This window comes from Vidua chalybeata, chromosome 5 (genome assembly GCF_026979565.1).
Source record: "Vidua chalybeata isolate OUT-0048 chromosome 5, bVidCha1 merged haplotype, whole genome shotgun sequence".
NCBI lineage: Eukaryota > Metazoa > Chordata > Aves > Passeriformes > Viduidae > Vidua > Vidua chalybeata.
This window is the reverse complement of record NC_071534.1, coordinates 50,005,110-50,024,120: the sequence shown is the minus strand read 5'-3', so window position 1 is coordinate 50,024,120 and position 19,011 is coordinate 50,005,110. Positions and strand designations below refer to the sequence as shown.

General features: G+C 38.0%; 1 protein-coding gene across 3 annotated transcripts in view; it reads right to left on the bottom strand.

Moving 5' to 3' along the window:
* The window catches only part of CPED1 (cadherin like and PC-esterase domain containing 1), a 147,940-nt gene that overhangs the window by 112,982 nt on the left and 15,947 nt on the right, over positions 1-19,011 (bottom strand). The window lies entirely within an intron of this gene.

The window sequence follows — 19,011 nt, the reverse complement described above, 5'->3', positions numbered from 1 at the left end:
TTTGTTTTCTTCTGTATGCAGCCTTTTTTATGTGGACCAGTTAGAGATGGTGGCAGCTCACAACAGAATTATTACATCTGTTGAGGACACTATGAATATGTTCAATAAAGGGTAAATTATTTCACTGACAGGAAGACAATCAGTAATAATGAACTTACAAGCAGAAAGGGCAGTCAGAGAAGCAGTACAGCATCCAAGGGTATAGAATCAGGTCACAAAGCTCCCTGCAGAATAGCTGTTTCAGGGACTGGTTGGTTCTTTTTCCCAGGGTTGGGAACATTACATGTATTTTATTCCATTTTGTTCTATCCATCTCTGATACCTTCTTAATTTTATTAGATTACCCCCTTAATTTGGTCCCACCAATAGCCCACAGAGGTATTTATTTTATTTATTTCCTTTCTTTCTTTCTTTCTCCAGAATGTTTTTTTCCTATCCCAATCATGGTTACAAATGTCAAGCAAGGTAAAGATTCCACTTTAGGAGATTTAACACCCAATTTATGTTAAGTAAAGTAATGAACTGATTGTGTAGAATGGATCCAGGACTATGAAAGTAACTATCACTTTTTTCTGTTTCTAAGCAATGTTACAAAGCTGAAGAGATCAATTTTCAGTTATGCTGCATTTATTACTGTAACAAGTCCTTCAATTTCACATTATGACAACCAATATTATGCTATAAAAGTAATTAGGGTATATGAAATTTAGGCAAGACAGATTCACTACATGCTTCTTTGTGAAAGAAACAACAAAAAAACCCATGCAGGTAGATAAAAATGCCACAGATAGCAAACAAACGAAACATTAAAGAAATGTACAAGCAAATACCTCATTTTAGTGCAGAAGTTTGGCAGTGTTAACAACCTACTCAATGACCTCACCAGCTATGTAATTATCAGATAAGCAAGAGGTTATGTCTCTGACTAGTAAACACACCTTTGAATAAATCATTATAATTACATATAAATCACAATGCCTAGTTGTGTGCAAATTGAAAGGGAGCTGGAGGGAACTCCATTTCTCAGAAGCAGTTCATTTCCTTCCCTTGTTTATTGTGACACATCCTGCCCTGGGAAGAATTTGATCCCTGACTCCAGAGGATATGCTGCACTGTGTATTTGCCTTTAGGATACATCAGCGTGATCAATATGAATGCACCTAAGAGAAGAAAAGGAAAATGTACCCTCAGATCTGATATGCTTCTGAGCCAGTGCCCAGGAAGTAGAATAGTTCAGGAGAGCTTGAATGCCTGCCATTACTTGTGTTTTCTATTCAGAGTAATTAAACCTTGAGCCAGTTATTTCAGTACAGAACAATCAGAACTGAAACATGTCTATTTATAGAAGTCAGGAGACTTCCTATTTGAAAAACAGTGTACACCTAGTGCTGTCTGTCAGATTCAGGCTGACAGAGCAGTGTGACTCCTATTTAAATGTATTGATACATTCCTCATAATCTATACCTGAAAAAACATTACTGGAAAACAAAAACAAAAGGGTCATGGGTTACAACAGCTATTTAGTTCTAGAACAGGCTCCTCTAGGAATCCATTTTGCCTCACACTTGCCCATGTCACTCCTTCCAGAGCTTAACTTTTTGTGGAAAATAAACATCTATGACCAGGAAACCAACAGTCTGTCTTCCTTCTCCATATTTAATAATAGCAGAACTATATCTCAGGAAAAAAGTTCTACTGTTATTAGTATTCCAACAACATCACATGGGCCACACAAAGAACTGAAGATCCCTTTCACAGAACTTATTGTTAAAGTAAAGCAAGATACGTGTGAGCTAAAACACTCTACAATAAAAGAGAAAGAACAAAAGTGACATTAATAATAAACACCATCTGCATTAAGGACTCATGTTTCAAAATGTTTCTAGAGACTTTATTAAGAAGCTTTAATAATGCCAATAATATTCCATTTTCAATGTACACAGTTTTGCTGCTTTCCCGAATTCAAACCAGAAGCAGGCTTTTACAGGACATTTGAGGGGGAAGGTTAAAAAGAATGCTTCATATCTGAACAATTTAATTACTAGAAATTTGCATAAAGCTTTTCCCACAGAATGAAGTTTGTCTCTAGTTATGGAAATCCTGTTTGCTTTATGCAGCAAACCAGTGGAGCTCAGCACACAGGAGCTGTAGATCAATTAAACAATATGAAATCACACCTCATGGAGATACTCTTCTACTCTTTGTTATTATTTTGCACTTGGACAAGTAAAACAAGATGAGAATATGCAATTGCATGTTCTTCTGCTCTTTAAATACCTTTTCAAATCAAGATAGTTTAGTTCAGCCTATCAATTAAGGCCTTGCATACACAAGGAATGCTCATCTGCAGAATTATATCTAACTATGCAGGCAAAGTGATACATGGTGGATACATGCTGGCAGCATGATGCTTTTATTCACCTATCTTTTGCCAGCTCTTAGCCTCTCCTCTCCTGCAGTCCTTGTAGCCGTCATCCAGTCCCATATAAAAAAGTATTTGTACCTGCAATGTGTATCTCATGTTTACCTAAGAATATTAACCCAAGTTTCTACTTCAGTTAGTAGTAGTACAGCATAATTTGATTGAAATCTGATGTGATCACCTTTTATTCTGAATGAGTCAAAGAAGATGCTATTCAATTCAGAGAGCAATAACTTCCAAGTGAAATTTGATGTTATGTAAAAATTCAAATTTTCAATAAGATAACACTGTTTTCATTGGCTTTGATATTGATTTGTCATTTGAAATAATTAAAATAGCTAATGTGGAAAAAGAATTTAAAAAATAATAGTCTAGGGAGAAAAACAAATGGTTTTTTAGCAGCAGAGGAAATAGCAAGGCAGAAACCAATAAAAACATTTAGTTTTTTCTGTATAATATTCTGCAGAGAGTTTTTGTATTCTGATATATTAGACTAAAGTTAACAGAAAGCAAATGAGAACTGTAGGATTTAATGGGGTTTCAAGTTTATAGCTAAACTTCAAGAATTTCTGAGGGTGATTTCTCAAGTTAAGTGATTTTATTCCAGTCCTCGAAATGATCACATTCTCCCCATGAGCTATAGCATTTGAGGCTAAATTTTGCAGGAAAACTGCTAGATGCATGCACCTCTGGAATTTTAATCTCTTATGTGTATATTAATTTAATCAAATGACTAAGTTTCATGTCATTACTATAGGCTGAAATTTCATTTTGCAGTATTAAGGTTTCCATTCTGAATTTTGAAATGAAAGAACTTTGAAAATCAAATGAAATTTTCATCTTTCATGTTTATCTTCCTGTATTTCATTCATTCTGAGAAATAAAAAAAGCCACTTGTTTTTTTTTATTTTAATCTCAAGTCAATTTGCAATTTTGCATTTGCTCACACCACTACCTTGAAATTAACCAGTTTATGAGCACTAGAGGAGAAGAAGAGAACAAGAAACAGCCAACATTTGTTTTTCAAGAGCATATTACATAAAAGTAGTCTCTTTTCTTCTGACAGAGTAACTGATCTAGTAAACAGAAATCAGAGTAATTAATTTAGTGAACAATGCAAATATTAGCAATGAAACAATATGACTTTAGTAAGTCTTTAGACATTGTTTCCACATAACATACCCATGAGGTGATTGCACCGCTATTTGAAAAAATGAAGTCTAATCCATTATCAAAGTGGACTTTTTTTTGAGCAGAACCTCAAAAGATACTCTACTATACATTCAGTTCTGATGAAATTTTTTGGTAACAAATTGAATAATGGAATAATAAGTGCATTTATAAATAGCAAGTGACACCAAGTTGAAAAGAAGTGTAAGGACTTTGCAAAGCATGGTCAGAATTCAAAATAATTCTGATAATTGGTCCAAATTCAACCCAAGCAAATCCAAAACAAGTTAAAAGTTCATAAGATGAAATCAAATGGAGAAGTACAATTTGCCATAGAGCACTACTGCAGAGAAGGACCAAATTTATAAACTGCATATGAACTAACAATACAATATTGTTGCCAAAAAAAAAACCCTGCCAATTCTTGGAGCTCTGCTCTAAGGGACTCCTGGGATGATCTCTTCTTAGTTGAGTCACACTGACACACAGGGCACCAGTTATGGGTGTTTGGGCCCCACGGGGGGCTCCCGTGATGGGGGAGACCCTCCTGTAGCAGTTCTGTACAGGGAAAGAGAGATGCACGAGACTTTTTCGGTCTTCAGCTTGTTGCTTATTGTTATCTTATCAAAACTTCAGCACACTGTCTGTACCAGGTTGGTAGCAGGAAAAGCACCACAAAATGGCTACAAGAAGTACAGTTTCAAGGTCTTTTAAAACTGTTTCACCCAATTAACTCTTAAAACATGCTTTATTTCCATTCATCTACCAATAACTCATCCCTTGTCTGTCCACATAACCTAAGACTGCGGCTTTCCTTGACCAATCACCCTGTGCCACCAACACTGCAGAAAATGGAGTAAATGAAGAAGAAGAAGAAGAAGAAGAAGAAGAAGCTTGGGACAATGCTCAATGTCCTCCATCTTGCCTCCATACTAAAAAACCCCAAAACCTAAATCTTTCTCCCTGTCATAAACTATACTGTTCTCTACTATCTATTTCACACTCTTGTAGACTCTAGTCTATCTCAAAGTCTTGGAAGCTTTCTCCATGGGTGAGGGTCAAAGTCAATGCTTCTCTGGGGGTCAGGACCCCTCAGAGCAGACAGAGAAATATTACCTGTGCCCTGGGCTCCCACACAAAACAACCAAGAAAGCAAATATAAATAACTTTTCAGCTGATGCTGAAAGACTTGAATGTGCTCCTTTAAAATTTCAGTTTTAATTTATTCCATGCCAATTCCCCACAGAATTCTAAATAATAGCTCTGCAGATATCAAGAATTGTAACCAATCCTATTTATGAGAGTTACAGCGGTAACAACGATCGAGGGTTAATCCTTCTGCTTCATTTTGTGTTGGTCATACCTTTCCAGTAACATTGCTCCCCAGGTTCAGTAGACGGTTAGAAAAAGAAGATAGATTGTGGAAGACCTCCTACAGGGGCTGACTTGGATGGAGTCAATCCTTTGTCTAGCAACTCACACAGTGATGTCTTTTTGATTTGGTACAAACCAGTTTACAACACACCACTGTTTTAACTGAATGTCAGTGCCTTCTTGGTGTCTCACTCTGACCTGCAGTAAAGAGGCCGGGATTGGCATGAGGCTGGAAGGGGACACAGCCAGGTCAGCTGACCCCAACGGGCCAAAAGGATGCTCCATACCAATACGATGCTGTGCTCAACAATAAAAGTTGGGGGAAGAAGGAAGAAGGGAGCAGGGGGTGGGGGAAGACACAGACATTCAGAGTGGTGACATTTGCCCAACTAACCTGTTTAGTTTGATCCAAAGCTCCTGTCCTGGGAATGGCTGAACACCTGTCTGCTCACAGAAACTGGTCAATTAATTCCTTGTTTTGCTTTGCTTGCAGATACAGCTTTTGCATTCCCTATTAAACTGTCTATCTCAATTAATGAGTTTTTTTTACTTTTACCCTTCTGATTCTCTCCCTCATCCCACCAGGGGGAGATGAGCGAGCAGCTGGGTGGTGCTTTGCTGATGTCTGGGGTTAAACCACACCATCAAATCTTTACCTATCCAAAGTCAGTTGTCTCTTTAATCAGTGGAGACAGGATATAAAGTAAGCATTTTAATTTGCAGCAAAGGGTACATAAAGAACAGTTTCTAAACACATGTATCAAATACTGAAATACCTTACTCTAAGGAGACTATAGAACTTCTGCTAAGGGAGATCCTGAGATTTGTACAGGATCCTTTTTTAAAAGAAATTCATGTCAGCTCTACTTGAAATATATTTTCAGACACCACTAAGCTGCATGGATGTAAAAAGAAGATTTTCAGGAAAAGTTATTGTTTACATATTGGTGCATTCAACTGTACTCAGTTATACTTAGAGCATGTTGTAATCCTGATCTGTAAAAAAAATAAGTTTTAGATGAATACAAGTTTTAGCTTTGTGAGTCATGATTCCTCATAGTATACAAAGAAAATAAAAAGAGTAAACCTGCTCTGCTTCTTATTGGTAATGGAGGGAGCACAGATTGTACCGAGCTGGGTGAGGAAGCACGTATTTATGGAATTAGCTGTTTGTGCACAAATCCTACTTCAAACTGGACAGAGGAATATGTTGGGCTTCAACCCTGCCATGTAGTCAATTTATAAGAGCCAATAGTTTGCTAGCCAGGAGTTTAAAGTGGAAGCGCTAACAGATGTCTGAAAGACAGAACTTCTGCCTCACTGACTGCCTCTGGGCTGACTGATTCTAGGCTGAATTTTATCCTTTTCTGCGTCTCAGTGGGCAGCAGCATCAGGCAGGCTGTGTGACGGGGTCTGGGGATGTGGGAATTCTACACCTCTGAAGACCTGAGCTTCACAGATAGCACTCCAGGGGAAAATATCCTTTGAAGCCTGTTTCTGGTTACGCACTGTCTTGTGCAAATATCAGAATGCCGCTTGTTGGACTGAATAGTTTTTCTTTGCTAATGACATGTCCTCTTGCAAGTTTTTCATATCACTATTTCATTTGTAAGACTTTCCCTAAAGGAATGTTTCAAACCTAGCTGTTCAGGAATTTTCTCCTTAAAACAGTAGTTATTGGAAGCATTTTAATTTCTCTTTTGGTGTGGCCCTTGATGGTCATGAGCTATTACCAATATGGACTCACTACAACAACAATGAAGAAACAATCACTCCACATGAGTGATAGCACAGGAAAAGATGGTGAGGCTTCTGATATTTTTCTGAACTATTCTGGAAAGCAGCTATTCACCTGTCCATATACAAATCTTTCACTGTTTCAGAGTGAGTTCAGATTGACTGTACTCTGCCATAATACACAGCCCCATAACCACTAGCTTAGCTGGATAAATGAGGCTAAAATCTATTGTCACATTAATCACAGTCGAGTATTTTAAATGTAAAAAAATACCCTACCCTAAGATTGAGATTGAGATGGTTGGACACAGTCAATTTATTCACAAAATACTTTGTGCAGTTGCTGTGTGGCTGCCAGGGAAAGGCTGAAGGAATCCTGAGGACAGTCACTACTCACTCCCCTTGAGGATGAGCAGGATTTTTTTTCTTTGGCTCAACTACTCCCTAACTAAGAGGATTTGAAGTGTCAAGGGAAGTATTCTTTGTAGAGGAGGGCCTGGTGTGAACCAAATGGACCCAGTTTAATTCCAAGGACAGTTCATCTGTCCCTGAACAGCTTGGCACAAAACATTGCCCTATGCTCAAGAAATAATGCACAGTCACATCTGAGTTCAGAATTTGGGCAGTGAAATAGGCATTTGAAGTTGTTTGCAGTGCCTCTCATAAAAACAGAGTAATGCTTGACTATCCTGTATCTATTTTGCAAGTGCTGTGGAGGGATATTTGGTCTAATTACAAATGAAGAGGCATAATGCTTCCACTCTTGCCTGAAAGAAAGAAAGAATTATTTTATTGCTGTTTATTTATATCAGCAACAGGTTTCAAGCCTGCTTTGCTTGTCAATCCAAAGGCAAATTTCAAAAGTAAAAAAATTAGCATTACAAGCCAAGAGCTACCTGTTTCTATCAGAAATATTCCCAAACATGTAAAGGTATTTTAATTTCTCCACTTGGTCGCAAACTCTAAAAGTGACTTAGACCTAGCTACCAAGTCAAAGAGTTACCATCTTCTTTACTGGAACAATTGATAATACAGGGTAGATGACTTTCTCTAAAAGAAGCAAAAGAAACCTATTGCAGGCATATGTATAAGAATGGAGAACAGACAGGACAATACTTTCTCCATTTACATCATAATCTATGCAATAGATTAACAATCTGTTCTTCAAACAATAAATTACCATACTATAGCAGACAACAAAAAAAAAAAAAAGAAATTTTAGACCTGCAGTAAATGTTTTAAAGTTGGGTTTTCAATTTGCAGATAACTGTCGGTAAGACAACCAAAGTTAGCAAAAAAAAAAATTAAATTGCAGCATTATTAAACTATATCCATATAATTTTCTGTGCAACCAAAAAAATGGGCATAATACTGGAAGTAAAAGTGCATTCAAAAATTACATTAGCCTGATATGGGGAGAACACTGCAGTATTGTAAGGCAGGTGCATTAGATGGTTCTCAGTCTATCCAGGAAAGACTGTCAGGCTAACAATAATTCTCCATTGAGTTGTATTACAGACTGCAACTCTAACAGCCTATAGTTTTACCATAGCATAACCTGTCAAGGTATGAAAATATGCTGTCAAAATACTTTCTGAGCTGTAGTAGAGTTCAACAGCAAATAAAAGGGAAATATGCAGTTCTGATCCAATGACAAACACATTGGGGCAATTCAAACACTCAAGCCTGTTATTCCACTTCTGTGCTTACACACCATGCTTTGGATGAATATTCAGATTACTCTGGTATGTTCTCCACACATGGATATTTTCTGCACAGCAAGCCTCAGTGAAACTAAAAGCTCCTAATAATCCAATATGGTATGCTCTTCTTGTATGCAAGCAAAAATAACTTATAACCCCAACTGCTCCCAAATGCTGGAATTCTTCCTTTATGTGTATTTAATACACGACATAAGCCACAACAGCCAAAACTGCTATATATGTTTCTCACCCACACATTGTGCGACTTAGACCTAACCTTCAGTGGGATGAAAGTATTTGATACCTAATTAAAGCACAGATGTCACACATCACCAAAGCTCAGCTAAATCCATCTGTGTAGGTGTTTTCTTACCTTCTGTGAAGGTAGAGAAGGAAACTGTCTGACAAAAAAGACAGATTGAGAAATATTAGAGACAGGCTACTGAGAGTAGATTGGCATGAAGAACCAGGTGAAAACTGGAAGGCGAGAATGTGCATGTGGGATGAAGGGTCATGCAGCTGATACATGCAGGGACCAGGCTGCACAATGGAGCCCAGAGGAACTGCAGCAGGTGGGAGAATTCAAACAACACCCTGCTCCAGCTGCTCCCAGGGACATCACAGGAAGGGGATCTGCCCACAAAATACTCTTCTCTCTTATGCACATGCAAATACTCTTCTCTCTTATGCACACACAAAAGAGCACAGAAGCACAATGCTGGGTGTACCCCAGTAACCCTGTCAGAAAGACACAAGCCCCTGCCCTGGTACCCCCATGACGTCCCTGGGGAGACTCCACCACATGAGTACCGAACATGAGTGAACAGGAGCCCCAAAGCACCTTGTAGACCTTGTGGAAGCAGAAGCACATCCTAACTTGGATGAGTGTGTACATAGAACCTAACAACAAGAACAAGTCATACTGAGGCACTTTCCCCACCAGACTATTGCAAAACCTGAAGATCATACTTTTATAAGGAAAAGTCTGGGCTTTTAGAAAGGCACACGCAACAAACAGAAAGAGCTAGTGGCTGGAAAGAAGATTCAATTTGGAAGTAGTTCCTAGGGAGGAGGAGTTCTACCCAAGGCAACCAAATTGCCAGCTTGTGATTACTTTCCATCCTGCATTTCATCCCAACATTTCTACCACTCCCACTCTTTGCAACAGGACATTAGGTACCTGAGCTGAGAAGCCCTCTGAATTATGGCACTAATGAGAATTTACCATTGACTTTAAAAGGTAGAAATGGAGCTAGAGGTGAGAAAACAGCCTCTTCCCTTCTATGGATATATAGCAGCCTCAGGATAAGAAGTTAAGGAGTAAATGGGTTTATTTGTCTTAATGTCCTGTCTCATTCTAATTACAATGAATGACAATGCCAATTACAATGTTAAAATAATGATGTTTGATCACATATGCAAGAAACAAAAGAGCATATTTTAAGATCCAAATTGCAGACCTTGATTACTGCAATTAGAGCACTCAGGCACTTATACCTATCTTTGTTAATGTGCCAGGTTCCATAATACCCAGGAGACATGAAACAATACTGAAAAAAAGAAGCTTGGGAATAAAGGCAATGGCTAAACTAAACAGTGTCAGGACACAGGCTCAACCACTGGCCTGCAATCATGTACTGTGTTTGTTTTCCTCTCCCTGGGTGGCCATGCACTGTCCCAGGAGACAGCCTAAGCCAGTGACAGTTCCCAAAACTCAGCAAGAAGCAGGCCACCCTCACTCAGAGAAAACAGTTTAGATACATGGACAAGAGCCATACTGCATCACTTGTCCTTAGACCTAGGGAATTGACCCATTTTATTTATGAGTTAGACAAAACTGCAGAAGACAGTGATGCAATAATTAAGTTATGCCTAATGTAAGGGTTTCCAGCTGTACTTCACAGATACTGTTTTCTATGTATCACACTATGCTGCCTTTCACTTCTACTCACCTGGCATGTCATGGGGTAGTGGAAGTGATAGATATCTGGAATGCCATGTAGAGCATCCATAAAACATGGACTCTAAAGGAGATCTTAAAATTATCTCTGCAAACATTTTAAAGACATATAAGATCAGACCTCACTTTTGAAGATCAATAGATATCCTCATATTGTTAGATTTGCAAAAAAATGTCTACTGTAACATCTGAGGTGTAAATCATATATGCCATGGAGTTGGGTAAAGGAAGAAGAAAACCTGATGCTTTCTCCTACTTCACATACCTTCACTTCTACCCTTAGAGCTTTTTTTAAAAGCCCTAACACTACATTCCAAGGGAAAATAGGGCAAACATGTCAAGCTCTATGTATTTAAAGTCCATGACTTCAGCCTCATCTTTATAGAAAATTACCTCAATTATTTTTTTGTTGAAGAATGACTTCTAGACAGGCTCCACTGATACTTGGCCTCACTGTGGCTATGAAACCTGAAGTGAGAGAGGGTTTTTATACACTTGGAAGCCAAATGGGAAAAAAATATTTAAATGCCTAATTCCTATTTAGACAGAAAAATCTTTCTTGATTTGCTCCAAAATAGCTATATCTTGTTCTTATTTTGTCTATCAGCCTATTGAACAGTACTTTGGTATGCTGATATGTTCTCTATTTTACCTACTGCAGAAAAAAAAAAAAGAGTAGTGAACTGGTTTTCTTCCAAATGAACAAAAAATGATCTTGTCTTACTTCTCCATTTTACACCAAAAATCTTTCTTCAATAAACAGATCAACTGAGATGTATTCTATCAGATCTAAAATAACTGTGGTTCTGCCAGTTTCATCTTGCATTTACAAAACACAGAACACTCTGTAAGCTCTCTCTATATATACACTTTTAGTAGTTGCTATAAATTAAAACTGAAAATCCTTTTTATAGCTAAATATTTATTTTTGAAAGCATTACCACAAATGTCAGGAACAAAGTCATTACAACAATAATCTTGTTATAGAAACACTTTATGACTTGAACAATTTGCTTCAAACTTTCCAAAATGCATAGCGCTCAGCTCCTCTGTGCTTCCCTCTATCAGTATAGGACCGTCTGTTATTTATGTGAGGCACCATTGAGGAAATATGTTAAGACTATATATTTTAAATCCTGCTACCAGCTAAAGTTGCTCAAATCCTAATCCACTGTTACTTTTTATTCCAAATCCCTTCAGTAAAAATACTGTTTTGCCTTTCTGTTTTGAAAAATGGACATTGTTTTGTAAGGAAACCTGCCTGCCAAAAATAATAGAAAGTTATGATATGTGGGGTTTTTCCTTTTTAATCAAGGCAGGGTGTCACTTTTAGTAATAATTTTCTGTATTAAATATTTTTTCCAGAAATCTGAAGGATCTCATAACTAACCTGAAACTGAGAAATAGTTTCAATTTCTGAGAACGTCAGAGGAGCTTCTATTGTCTTTGACATCTGTGCAAACTAGGATTACCTCCAAATGGACAACCTCAGGGGCTAAGTAATAAAATATTCAATATTACATTGAAAAATCAGCTCTGAGGGAGTACAATGAAAATCAGAAGGGTAGAATAATCATGAAGAAAAGGTTCCCTTTTGATGTAATATAAGCCAGCGTAACAACAATATGTTGTGTGAAATTTTCAGGAACATGTTCTAAACTGTGGGTGGCTGCTGTGCTTTTGATGTCTGGGGTGGCTTTGGGATGCAGCATTCAAAAGAGCTGTCAGCTGAAAGTGGATGCAGCTGGAGAAAGTTGGAATGGAAACCTAGGAATGAAACCTAGGAATGGAGTGGGCTGGCTGCAAATTACAATGAAGGCCTACACAGCTTTTTGCTGCCTGAACCAATAAAAGTCATGGTCGCCGAAGTTAAAAAAAAAAAAAAAGTTTTTGTTTCAGTGGTATATAATGTTGCTACCAAAAATGGGAGCACAGTGATGAAAAGCAGCAGCACACTTCTCACAGCTGACCAGGGCTCAGAGCCAGTGACTGCATCAAAAAGGGTCCAGAGCTTCCAGCAGCCAAATCACTGAGCAGTCCTAACCAACAATCCCTTACAGAGAGTGCTCTGGCAGGATGGTGACAGGCTTCTGGCTAGACTGACTGACATTCTCCCAGCACCTATATTAGCAGATAATTACCTGACATTTAGGAACAGACATATATATTTATAAACCAGAGACTCTGCTTGAACCTTGTCAGAGCCGGGATTCATTTCTTAAAGGGAAACATTTTAAAAATACTTTTAAAAGCAATTGTATGCTGTTACCTTCTTATCCTACACACTACAGTTATGAAAAATTGCCTCAAAGCTTTTTACAGGATTTGCATTTTACTAGCATATTACAAAGCAGCTATACTGATGCCTAAATCCCTTTATTTATTTAATTTCAGTAGCCGTGCACATTGCTGCTTTCCTTTGGCCGACGTGTGGATCTTCCTGGACACTGGTGTTTTTCAGATTCTGTTAACATGACATAATTTATTCCAGTAAAGTTTTAATTTTAGCTCACTGTGTAATCAGCATGTATCATTTTAATTATTGTAATCTCTAAGTCAGCCCCTTAAATACCACTCTCCACTGGACTGTATGTTCTGTTTAAAAAGTAAACAGAAAATCAGAGAAAGATATAGTTGGTACATTTAGGACTAAATGCTATAATTTGGTTTTACCTGGCAGAGCTCAATGTCCTTATAATTTTGTTATAAACAAATAAAGAATTTCACTTTCTAAATGAAAAGAGTGCATTTGAAACAGAGGATTCAGTACAATGTTACAGAGGGTTTATTTTAGTAATACAAAGAACTCATTTGTGTGCTCTTCTACAAAGCATGAACATGTTCTGCTAGTAATTAGGAAGAAGAATACATATTGTTCAGAAAACTATATGATGCATTTAGATTTTCTAACACAAAACAGCATCACATTAGAGAGCAGAATTCCTTTGTGTATGTCAGAAAGTTATGTCTTGTACTGAAACCAATGATGTGTGTGGCATGAGATTAATTGCTAAAAGCAAAACTAAAAAGTGATCAAGATAATGTATTTCTGGTATGCATTTCCTCCCCAAAACTAAATGAACCTCCATGTTATGGAAGCAGATTAAATCTGTTACATGCTTGTAACTCAGTATGCTCTGAGGATCACATTTCTACCTATTTAGCTTGTTCAGAAAGCTCCTTGTTTAACAACATACAAAGAAGTGTTTCTAAAATGTGTGTTTTATTTGTCAAAAACTTAGCTCAGGACTCACATGACATATATTTTGCATTAGGAAACCAACCAGTTTTGTATACTGTTGGTTATATATTTGTACCAACAGTTAACCAAAAGGATTTTGGGAAGTTACATCTGCTAGATTTGAATATACATATGTATTTGTATGGTAATCCACAAAATATTTCTGTGGCTAGCTTCACCATTACTATTTTGCACAGTATTTTAAATTACTTATGATGGAATGATCTTGTGCTTTTGCTGGCATGCTAGGATCTCCAGTCCTGCTTATTTAACCTTACCTCCACAGGGTTGTTTACACTTTCAGAACCTGATTTCAATTTACTTTAATTTTCTCAGAGACTTTTGTATTTATAAAAGCTGAGCATCTAGTGACCTCTCTATTCCTGACATTTCCTTTACTCTCCACTATGAAAAAGAACAAAAACCCCAGTGTCCCATTTCTGTTCCAAAAAAACTAAACTGCTTCCTTCAGTGGGTTGGTCCTTTTAATTGAAAATGGCAACCAGATGTTTACAGAACACACAAGAAATTTTCCTTGGGGCCTTTAGTCTTTATAATTGTTTGCTAAAGTTAGTTGGATTTCATGGAAATTTGTCTGAGGGTGAAATAAACAGCAAGTAGGGGCTCCTCCTAACTGTATTCTGAATTTTTTTTTAAAAAAGAAAACAAGAAAAAAAGTTAAAACTAATGTTTCCTACTCTTGTTGCTGTATTTTCTAGCTCCATAGAAAAATATTCACTAAGGGAGAAAATTTGGTTCTCTTAGTACTTAATTTACATGCCATCCCATGAAAAACATCCTATTTCACAATACGCTATTTGCTTTCTACTTTCTCAAAGTTCAGTTGGCTATTACCTAAGCACTACTGATTTCTGCTCCCTTCCCTTTTCCCCACTCCTGTCAGGAATATATTCTCATAAATTTTGGGGGTTTTGAGAATATTTTGCATTTTAAGAAGATGCTGTAAACTACAAATTGTTTGTTCCTCCAAGCTCTGAGTCACCACAGCTGATTCATACCTGAAATCTCTCTATCTTTAGAAATTATGATTTTCCCTCTTCAGTTTTTTTTTTGTCTGCCTGATTTTCTCAAGGCTAGTCATATACTCCAAGAAGTCTGAGAGAGCATCTTGTTACCCCACCAGGGGACTCACTACACCCAATAAAATCTCTTTACCTAATATTTCAAGACGTCTAAGATAGAATGCTCCACAGCTCCAGGGAATCCATACTTCACTAGCTTTACTCCCAAAACAGATTTCCTAATAACAACTTTTTTGTAGTACATCATGCCCTGATTACTATAGGCGTGATGAGCAGATTGTTCTTTTTTCCTTGGCAGCAGAATTCGTTAACACTTTGTGTTAACAAGTACCTCTGTTCCACCCAAACATACCAGCCTTCACACTCACTGAAGAAAGAGCATCACTGTGTCCTCCTGTCTCTAGCACCTTCTCTCATTTTCACTAATTTTGCTGATATGGTATGTCTTGGAAAATGAAAAACGCCTGTCTGACAGTCACCAGCCGTGGCCCTGGGGGCCTCTGAAACCCATGGCTGTCGTTTATTCTCTAGACTAATGAGCAGCTCTGAGGAAACTGTTACTGACTGCACTGACGAAGGAGCACTTCTTCAAGTGCTTGCTGCTGGCCAGATGTCAGCAATTAAGCTGATACTTTTCCTATTTAGCCTCTGGTCAAAAGTATGAACAGTGAGGAGAACAGTGAGAGGTGATACAATATGCTAAAGGAATAAAAATATACAGCAAAGAGCATGCATTTCATCTTAGCTCTGACAGTGACTCATACAGTTTCTATCCTAGTTTTCTCCATCTCTAACTGATGTGGCAACATTTTCTGGCCTTGTAACTCAAACTGCGAAGTAAAGTGAACTGAGTAATTTCTTCCATAAAAAATATAATTTTTCTTTAAAAATTAATTTTTCCAAAGGATACCAAACAAACCGAAATTAAAAACTGACAAAGATTTACTTGGAAAATTGCTTTTGGAGAAAATCAAATGAGAATTTTCCTTCATCTGTCCACCCCCTCAGCTACTTTTTCATTCATGCAATATATAGAGAGACAGAAAACTTTGCAGCTAGCATTACCCCACATCAACACCTGGGCTTGCTCCTGCAGCCTCATGTTCCCTGACATTCCTCAAGCACCAGCTTTTACCACTGGGAATGACCACCACTGGGTACAAAGAAACAAATGAACTCTCTACAGAGAGCCAAGAGGGGGGCAACAGAGGCCTTATCTTCCATAATAACACAATTCTCATACCACCATTTTACAGCAAAATGAGCTATGCCTGAATATATTCAGGTGGCTTTACCAGTGAGGGAGTGTTTAGTCCTTGCTGTAATACATAAAGTAGTGCCACTTTAAATACCAGACAGATCTCTTGACCCGAGCACATAAAAAGAAAGGCCAAGATTTGCTCAGATTTGCTCCCATGGGCCTGTTGTCTCAATCATCCCTTCCTGTTCCTGGTGCAGCTCCACCCAAGCACCACTCCCACATCTGCAGAAAGCTGGATCATGTTGCTGGAACTAGGGCTTAGTTTACACAGCCAAGTATTTAAACATAGCATGCTTTTAAAATGGCAGAAAACAGGACATAATTCAGTGTATATTGACAATGTCAGAAAAGAGGAAATAACTTCAGATCTTATATTCTTTGCAATATATGTAAATTTAAGTATCTATGTAGTATGATCCCTACTTAACAATGTCAGGAAAATGAATAGGACATGAAAATGGTGTTGATTTCCATGGAAATTGACAGAAATCTAAATATTGAACAAAGCAAAGATGGTTTCAATACTTATTTTATGGAACAATAAATCACACAAAAAAAATCCCAACCCAAATCAGTATTTGTACTGTAGTGATCTTTCTAATGGCATGGCTAAAATTTAATCTTCAATGGATGTCATTCAAACTGGAAAAAGAGGCAATAGTAAATTTTAAATACTTAACTGCAGTATTCTAAAAATAGGAAATGATCATGAAAAAGCAATACTATGAAAATGGTTTATGATTCTTTTTTTAAAGTCCCTCATTGCAATTGCAAAAGCTTCCACCAAATTACTAACAGTCTAAGGCAGCAGGGAGCATATAATGTTATGCACTCAGTTTGTCAAGAGCCTGAATACCTGTGCTTTTTTCCATGGTCAAACTGATGGGCTACCATTGAGCTTATGCACAATATTTTCCATTCCAAAAGCTAGTAGGAATGACAGAATTTTGCATGTTATTGCAGAATGAATTAAAATTGGCCAGTCAGATTTGTAACATACAACTGCACACATTTCTTGGAGCCTGATGTTTGCTGAGATTTGCTTAACTATTAGTAAATGTGAAGAATTGAGAAATTAAGGAATTGCCTATAAAGAGAGGGTCACCAAAGAGTAATGAGGCAGGCACATTCAGCAAAGGACAGAAAAACTGATGGCTCTGTAAGGAAAGATATAAGTAGTTTATTTATCTTTGAAGATGTCATCTGGGCAAAGTATGGAATTTAGGAAAGATTCAGGCAGCAGGCAGTAACTAGAGAACATTATTTTTGGAGGGTAGAAATGCCTACTAGTGAAACAAATTTCTGAGATAAAACCTTCCTTTTAAAAAATTTTGTCAAAATGTTGGCAGGGCAGCACAGAGTCATAGGGACACACACACCCTGTTAATCTTTACTGTGGTAACAGAGATGAGAGCTTCTCACACTGGAAGAACACGGAAGAAGGCAGAAGACACTGGAAAATATTTGGCAAGTTCTTCCCAAGTATTTGCCACTCTGGGAGGACCTAAGGGGGCTCTGAAGCCAGGTGGCTCATCCCAATCATCTCTAATAGAGCAACACAGCTCTGTCCTGGGCTGAGGCAAGGAAGCCCAGAGGCTTGTACAGCTGAGTATGGCAAATCTCCCCTGAGAAAGCCTGGAAGTAAGTATAGGGCTTGTAGGGCTTTCTCCAGAGGACAGGCAGATTTTCACATTTTGTAAATGAAGGAGGGAAGGAGGGAAGGAGGGAGGGAGGAGGAGGGAGGGAGGAAGGGAAGGAGGGAAGGGAAGGAGGGAAGGGAAGGAGGGAAGGAAGGAAGGAAGGAAGGAAGGAAGGAAGGAAGGAAGGAAGGAAGGAAGGAAGGAAGGAAGGAAGGAAGGAAGGAAGGAAGGAAGGAAGGAAGGAAGGAAGGAAGGAAGGAAGGAAGGAAGGAAGGAAGGAAGGAAGGAAGGAAGGAAGGAAGGAAGGAAGGAAGGAAGGAAGGAAGGAAGGAAGGAAGGAAGGAAGGAAGGAAGGAAGGAAGGAAGGAAGGAAGGAAGGAAGGAAGGAAGGAAGGAAGGAAGGAAGGAAGGAAGGCCAAACAAATGTGCAGTTTGTAGACATGCTGGCCAATACAACCTGGTACCTTTCTTATCAGCTGCTATGATGAGCTGTTTGCTCATCAGCAACTTCTTTTGAACTGCTTACTTCAAAACAGATTTACCACAGATATTTACTGGAGATACTGACCATGTCAAAGCAGATTTCCCAAGGTGGTAATCCCAGCTCTCTGCAAAATCTAACTATTCCATCATCTGCTACTAACACAGTTGTAACACAGTTCCACCTCTCTATCTCCCTCCCAGCAGCAGAGTAAGAGACATGTTAAACTTACAGCAAACTGGCTCATTTAGGGCTGTTGCAAAAGGGAAGTCTCAAAGAGCTCAGAGCAGGCACAGGTATCATCAGTCCATGAAATTTTCCCTCCATGTGGGTTTAATTGCTAAGGAATGGTGAAAGCACAACTACTTTTTGTTCAAGAAAAGCTGCTTGAGAATTCACTGACAAAGCTATTTTTCAGTGAAAATTTAGGGGTTTGAATAATTTATGTATTACTGCAGAACACATCTGTATGGATTTTTGATAGTAAACCCATAAACCACAGTCTCTTTGCCATGATTAAATATATATATATATATATATATATATATATATATATATATATATATATATGTTTTTTTCATTTTAGCCAACTGCTTTCCAGTTACCAAAACTCAAAATGGTTTTGGTTGGTTTGTAAGAAGTGAAAAATTTCCACTGAAGAAAACTATTCCCCTGATGTTTCTCTCTGACTGCAGTGAACTCAACACAGTGCTGCAGCTCAGGTGTTGAGGATCTTTCTGGAAGATCAGTGTGCAGAGCTGTCACATTTGGGTTTCAAACAGCAGCAGAACTGGTCCCAAAATTCTTAGCAGACCAGCACAAAAAAAAAAGTTAGGAATGTTTTGTGGTGAATTTTTTTCCATATATGACTTCAGCTACAGTCTTGGCTCTCAGCCATTCAAAACAAAAAAATCCTTTCAAATTTAGAGTGAACTTTGAAAGACACATGAGTAGAAAAGACTGCACACAAATAAAAGCA